Source organism: Petaurus breviceps, unplaced genomic scaffold (genome assembly GCF_028583685.1).
Source record: "Petaurus breviceps papuanus isolate PSGF00001 unplaced genomic scaffold, PetGlider_PUasm1.0 91041, whole genome shotgun sequence".
Classification (NCBI taxonomy): Eukaryota; Metazoa; Chordata; class Mammalia; order Diprotodontia; family Petauridae; genus Petaurus; species Petaurus breviceps.
In genome coordinates, this window is record NW_027187400.1 from 42,352,692 (window position 1) to 42,360,198 (window position 7,507).

Sequence of the window (7,507 nt, forward strand, 5' to 3'; positions counted from 1 at the left end):
CCCCCCCCCCCCCCCCCCCCCCCCCCCCCCCCCCCCCCCACCGCCCAGGCAGTTGAGGCTGCGCGCACGCGCCCGCGGAAGTTTCCCGGTATTGGATTTTGAAGGAGTAGAGGTCTAAAGCGCATGCGAGGACAGGAGTCCCGCGCTGATCTCTCGGCCTCCCGGTAGGCCGGGCTGGGGCGTGCTCTCCTCCCCAGGAGCGGCACCCAGTGCTCCACTGCCTGAATCCCCGTCACCCGCTTCGGCCGGGGGACCCTTCCCCGCCCCGGCCCTGGGTAAGTCAAAGGCTCGGGGAGTGACGGAGCCGAGCTCGCGGACGGCCGGGGGCTTTCCTCACCCGGGGGCGCGGGGCCCTCTGCGGGGTCTTCGGACGCCCTCCGCAGTCCCATTCAGCCCCGTGCATCTGTTAGGCGCCTACTGTGTGCCAGGCTCTGGCCTACAGAAAGAGGCCAGAGACAGCCCCTGCCCCCTACCCTGAGAGCCAGCAGGCAAACCAGTATACACTAGATAAATGAGAAGTAATTAAGGGGGAGGGAATAAGCATTTACACAGCACCTACTGTGTGCCAGGCACTGGCCTGTAAAGAGATCAGAGAGAGCCCCTGCCCTGGAGGAGTGAAGACAGTGAGGATACTTTCCTCCCTAGGTTCTTCGAAGTCCCCACTGAAAGCCCCCCTTCTCCAGGAAGTCTTCCCTTCTTTTAACCAGTTCTTGTACATCTTGTATCCAACTTGTTTTGTATTTATTTGTTTGCCTGTTGGCTCCCACTTTAGACTGTGAGCTCCTTGAGGGCAGAGACTGGCTTTTGCCTCTGGTAGTATCCCTAGGGTTTAACCCACCCAGCGACTGACTTATAGTGAGTGCTTAATAAATGTTGATTGATTGGTTAATGATAGCTCCCAGTCTAATGATGACTCTGATTAAACTCCATGCAAACAAGCTGTACATGGGATAAATTGGAGATCACTAAGCGGGGGCTAGGAGTGATGTGTACAGCAGTCACTGTGCTAAGAGCTGGTGACTCAAAATGAGGCAAAAAGACAGTCCTTTCAAAGAAATTACTGTCTAATGGGGGAGACAGCACATAAACAGGCTCCACGGGATCAATTGGAGATGATCGGCCCAGGGAAGTCTTCCTATAGTTGGCAGCTTTAGCCGGGATGGGAAGAGAGCCCAGAGGCTGAGGTGAGGTCAGCTTAGGTACTGCTTCATCCTGCCAGTGTCCAACGACGTCCTTGAGGGCTTCAGCTGCATTAGTCCTTCTCCCCCATCCCCTAGAACCTTGCCCTGTATTCACCTTGGGAGAACTCCTACTCCTTTGCTGTAAAATATAAGTTCCTTGAGGTCAGGGATCATCTCTTTTTTTTTTTCCCCTTTAGATCTTCAGTTCTTAGTAAGTAACTTGCACATGTAATAGGGGTCTCATTGCTTTATAAATGTTTTTTCAAGGAATAAATGAGCTGTTGGAGTGACAAAATCGACGTTCAAACTCAGGTCTTCTGACTCAGTCTTGTAGGCTTTCCATAATATATTGCCCCTGGATTTAGAGCCAGTGAGAAAAGCATCTTGTCCAAAGTCATCACGGTAGCACGTGGAAGCTCTGAGATAGGAATCCTGGCCCCAGAAGTCCACGTTCAGCATCTTTTTTTCCTCCTCCCACTCCATCTCCCCTCCCCTTCCTTTTGGTCCTCAGTCGCCCTCTCAAAAGGGTTCGATTGAGCCAGCATTAAAGACCTCACCTGGCACTGGTATTGGGTTTGGTATCAGAGACCTTGGATTCTCTGGGGTCCCTAACTGATAATAAGAGGGGGTTGCTCTCTGATGCCCCCTCCAGCTCTGACATTCCATGGAATAGAGGACAATGGGCTGGCCACATCCTAATGGGTAGCCGTCCTCCTGGGTGGCCGAGGACCGGGTCTTTGGGTCCCTCCCCTTCACCAGCCTCTTCTGTAAAACAGGGAGGATAAAATCTGCCCTGCCTTTGTGGGAGCTGTGAAGAGCATACTTTGATCAAATCAAAGCATCTATTAAGTGATTCCTGTGTTCTTAGGGCTGGGGATACAAATACACAAAGAGACAGGCAGCCTTGCCCTCAGAGAGCTCTCTGTCTAATGGGAGAAGATCTAGACCTCACCTAAAGGAAGCTGAAAGGGGGGGGAGGAGTCGAAGGAGTGCCCAGTTTGGGGCCATTGATGTGGCCAGAGGGGGTTTGCCCTGGACACTTAAAGTGCTCCCGCAAGCTGCTGCTAGAAAGCAAGAGGGAAGAGGACACGTGGGGTCACAGTTAGTGGAAGCTGCAGGCAGGCTTTGAACCCTGCAGCTCCCCATTGCCACGGTCCATAATCTAGCCACTGCACCATATTGCTCAGGAGTCCAGTCCTGTCTGCCTCTGCTGGCCATGGGGTTTTCTTGGCAAAGACATTGGATTTGGTTTGCCGTTTTCTTCTCCAGCTGTGCTGTGTATTAATACTAACACCTACTATGGGGCAGTCAGCTGACTCTATGGATAGAGCACTGGTTCTGGACTCAGGAGGATCTGAGTTCAAATGTGGCCTCAGACGTGTCTATGTGACCCAGGGCAAGTCATTTAACCCTGATTGCCTAAACCACCCTCTCTCCCCCAACATACATCCACTTTATGTCAGGCACTGTGTTAAACACTTTGTAAATATTTTTTCATTTGATCCCCACAATAACCCTGGAAATTAGGTTATATATCATTATGCCCATTTTACAGTTGAAGAAACTGAAGTAAACAGAGGTTAAGTGATTTATTCAAGGTTACACAGCTGCTAAGTGTCTGAGGCCAAATTTGAACTCAGCTCTTTCTGACTCCAGGCCCAGTGCTCTGTGTACTGAGCCACCTTGGTTGTGTCACTTAAACTTTCAGTACCTCAGTTTCCCCCTCTGTAAAATAGGTAGGGTCTCATGCAGCTCTGAACCCCGTGAAGCCTGCATACTTGCCAAGGTCACGTAGCTGGAAACAAAGTGAAAAGTAGTGAGGATAATAGTCTCATTTTTCAACAATAACATTGTGTCTGTAAAGATGTTGCCATGTCCTGCTCTGCTACATTGTAGACAGGACTCCTAACATCACATATCTGTCCCGGGCAGGATGCTCTGTCCTCTCCTCCTCAGGCTCCCAGAACACAATTCTCCTACACTCAGACCGGCTCTGTCTGGCACCTCATTACACCAGGGAAGTAAGCCTCAGGTGGCAAGGCTGCGCCAGGGGAATGGGAGCCCAGACACACCCACTGAGAAGTTAACCAGGGATAGAGGAGCTTTGTCAGCCACATCAGCTCATGAATGACTGTCCTGAGGCTTGGGGGGCTGGGAGGGATGGTACCAATAGTGATTTTGGGAGTGTCCAGCTCCCAGCTTAGAATAGAACCCCCTATGTTTACATAGCCGATAAAACCACAGATTTGAGGAGAGGCAGTCACTGCAAACTTTTATCAGGACACCAAGCAGCAGTACAGCTGGGGGAGGGGGGGGGCGCCATGGAGGTCAGCAAGACTCTCCCTGAGTTCTCATATGGCCTCAGACACTTACCAGCTGTGTGACCCTGGGCAAGTCACTTCACCCTGTTTGCCTCAGTTTCCCCATCTATAAACTGGGCTGGGGAAGGAAATGGCAAACCCCTCTGGAGTGGAGAAAACCCCAAATGGGGTCACAGAGAGTCAGATAGAACATTTATGGAAAGTTCATTCAGCAAGTGCAGGTACCTACTGTGTTCTAGGTAGGCAGTGGATGATTGCTGAAGATACAAAAAATGAACAAATGAATGAGTAAAGCATTTATTGAACACTTGATATGTGCTTAGAGCTGAAGATTCAGCTAGAAAAGCAAGACAGCCCCTGCCCTCAAGAAGCTTGCATTCTAATGGAAACCGTTTTTGTCGTTCAGTCATTTCATAGCCATGTCTGATTCTCTGTGACCCCATTGGGGGTTTCTTGGCAAAGATACTGGACTGGTTTGCCATTTCCTTCTCCAGCTCATTTACAGATGAGGAAACTGAGGCAGACAGAGTTAATCATGCCATCCAGCTCCCCTGAAGGAATCTAGAGATTCCAAAAGGTGGAGATGAGAAGAGAGCTTTGCAGAACTGGGGCGGGGAAGCAAGTTATTCTAAAGCACTGGGGGCAGTGGGGGTGGGGCATGGCACAAGCAGGACAGAAGGAGAAGGTACAGTCAAGTGGAGTCGGTCTGGTAAGCTGGGTGGCAGCCGAATGGCAAAGGGTTTAAAAGACCAGAGGAGTCATATTTTAGCCTAGAATCACCAAAGAATGACAGAAGCATCTTGGTGGGGGCTGGGAGGTGGGAGGGCAGGGTCAGGCCTGTGCTTAGCTGTGAAGTTGGAGGAATGAGGAGAACCTGAAGAGAGGGGATGCAGAACTGAAGTAACAGGTGGTGCCAGGGCCAGTGGGAAGGGGGCACAGAGTGCTGTGGAGGTGGAATTGACGAGACTTGCCAACATATTGGACATGAGATGGCCTCCCAGGGCGTGGCCTGGTGGGTGGAAGGATGGCAGTGGCCCTGGACCATTAAGGAAGTCAGAAGGCATGTGGATTTGGGGAAAGATGATGAGCTCTGTTTTGGATGAGTGGAATGTAAGCTGCTCCCTGTGTGGAGTGCCTGTGTCCCAGCAGGCAGGAGGTCCTCCAATCGTGGGAGGCAGCTGGGGAGGATGCACAGCAACCATCACGGCCTTTCCTGCCCCTTTGCCCATCTGGCCTTCCCACCAGGTGGGGGGGTGTTAGCTCTGCTTCACACAGGAGGAAGCTGAGGAGGTGGCATTTTCCAAAGACTCGGGGCTGTCAGCGCCAGGCCTCCTGACTCCCCCCTATGCTTAGGCACCTCTGAATGGTGCAGGCAGCAGGATCACCTAGTATTTACCTGGTGCTCTTTCTTGTAGGAGCCTCACAGCCACATGGAAAGTCAGGTAGAACAGGTCTTGCTTCCTTCCATTTTGCAGACGAGTTAACTGAGACTGGCATCGGTGGCTGTCCTAGGGTCACATGACTGGGAGGCTCTGGAAGAGCCAGTGGGAAGGCTGAGGAGATTGGTGGGGGAGTCAAAGTATGTCCTGAGGGTGGGATCACGAAGATTGGGCAATGAGCTGGCTGTGAGAGCCAGTGAAAAGTCAGGAAGACTTTCCAGGTCAGAGGTAGCATTTGTACATGGTCATGCCTGGTGCTGGCCCCAGCTCTCCCCACCACCGCACTCCTCCTGCGAGCTGAGAGTGAGAATAATAAATGTGATTATCCCAGAATTTCAGGTGTGCTTCTAGCCCCACCCGCCCAACAGATGGCCAGCCAGGCCCTGCCTGAAGCCCTCCGCTGGCACTGTGCTTGCTGCCTCCTGATGGAGAGCTTGGATGGCTCTGGTTGTTGGGAAGCTTCTCTGGGCCTCAAGCCCAGTTTGCCTTTGCCACTTTCATCTACCCCCCCAAGTCAGTGGAGCTCCAGGTTCTCCAATCACTTCCTAAAATGTAACCCTACAGAAATGACCCCACAGGTGTCTCCTCATAGTGTGGGGCCTGCCTCCTCCTTCTCCCTAAGAGATGATGCAGTCCTAAATCAGAGTTAGCTCCCCTGGATACCATATCACACTGGCTTCATGAAGGAAGGGAGAAGCATTTATGAAGCACTTGCTGTATGCCAAAGACTGAGGATAGAAAACAGAAGCATGGGCCAGTCCTAGGACTCAGAGTCCATATCCTAATGGGAGAGACGAGACGTAGAGTGGGTCCTGGCGCTCCGTAGGGTGGAGCCCCGTGGCCCAGGGGGTAACAACTTATTCAGTCCTGTCCGACTCTGTGACCCCATTTGGGATCTTGGCAGAGATGCTGGAGGGGTTTGCCGTTGCCTTCTCCAACTCATTCATTTTACACATGAGGAAACTGAGGCAGATAGGGTGACTTGCCCAGGGTCACACAGCAATTAAGTGTCAAAGGCTGGATTTGAACCTGGAAAGAGTCTTGTCTGTAGGCCCTGAGCTCTGTGCACTGTGGCGCCACCTAGCCGCCCTTCTATTAACAGCAGTAGACGGAAAACAGGTTTCCTAAGTGTTTTCCCAAATGTGTCATTTGATCCCTGGAACCACTGGTTAGCTGGGGGGTGGGGGGTGGTGGAGGGGGGGGGGGGGGTTGGGGGGGAAGGGGGGCTTTACTGTGCAGCCCAGCAGCTGGCCACACAGGTTTGGCACTCCTGCCTGGGGCCTCCTGGCTGGGCACTCACCCCATTGGCAGAGCTCTACAGAGGCCAAAGGCAGCCAGGAAAAGAAGCCGAGGTGAGGCACAGTGAGCCAGATAGGTGCTGGCCAGGAGGGGAATCCGGCGGCAAATGGGACAGTCCTGGAATTGACATCTTGACTGTGTCTCTTCCTGTCCATTTGACCTCAGACAAGTCACCACCTCTCTGAACTCTGTGTCCTCATTGGGAAAATGAAGGAGAAGGGCTCAGTGACTTTAAAGATCCTTCCAGCCCTGGAGCTGGGGTCCTGTGGTCCAAAGAGAAGGGAGAGGCTGGTCCCACCTCAGCCCTGGGAGCCCCCTTCTGTTTGCCTTGGGGAAACCCCCATTCCCAACCCTGTACATCTGCCAGCTGAGAGGTTCTTAATGGAGGGTGTGTGGATAGATTTCCCAGGGTCCGTGAACTTGGCTGAGGGTCAGGGAGGCGGAGAGCACTATTTTCACTACCACTACTGGAATTCAGCATTTCCTTAATTTTGGAGCTAGGCAACTAAGATGAGGGGAGGCCTCAGGCTTCAGCAGATTGCCCTCTTCACCCAAAGGCGAAGGAGCTCTAGACGGGGGTGGGGGGGGGAGCTGATCCTGGGGGAGCAGGGGAGACAGAAGGAGGACTAGGCTCCCAATGAGGTTTCACAAGATTTACAGCTGCAAAAAGCCTTTGGGATCATTTGGGCCAATCACTTCATTTGACAGATGCAGGAACTTGAGACCCAGAGAGGAGGGAGGGCCCAAGATCACACAGGCAGTCTGGCAGTCAGTCAGTATGCATTTATTAAGCACCTACTGTGTGCCAGGCACTGTGTATACGAAAAAGAGGCAAAAGAATACCTGCTCTCAGGAAGTTATTGATCTGATGGGGAGGAGACCAGAAGCAAACAAATATGGGGCCAGGTGCTCAGGCGCTCAGCTCCACACAGGGGGCCCCCCCACGTGCAGGGGCTTGGGAAGGGCCCTTGGAGAAGGGAGGCAGCCAGCCAAGCAGAGACACAGCCTGCCTGCCTGCCACCAGCCCCGGGTATCACACACACACACACACACACACATGCGCGCACACGCACACGCACACACACACATACACACACGCACACACACAGCCTGCCTGCCTGCCACCAGCCCCTGGTATCTCACACACATGCACACGCACACACACATGCACACACACACATGGCCTGCCTGCCACCAGCCCCAGGTATCTCACACACACACGCACACGGCCTGCCTGCCACCAGCCCCGGGTATCTCACACACACAC

General features: G+C 52.9%; 1 protein-coding gene across 1 annotated transcript in view; it reads left to right on the plus strand.

Annotated features, from left to right (window-relative positions):
• The first annotated feature begins 97 nt into the window (after window positions 1-97).
• PLD3 (phospholipase D family member 3) overlaps window positions 98-7,507 on the plus strand; it is a 16,556-nt gene continuing 9,146 nt past the window's right edge. Inside the window, exon 1 of the mRNA XM_069079297.1 lies at window positions 98-275. The gene's annotated coding sequence lies outside the window, so the exon portion shown is untranslated. The remainder of the gene's footprint in view (window positions 276-7,507) is intronic.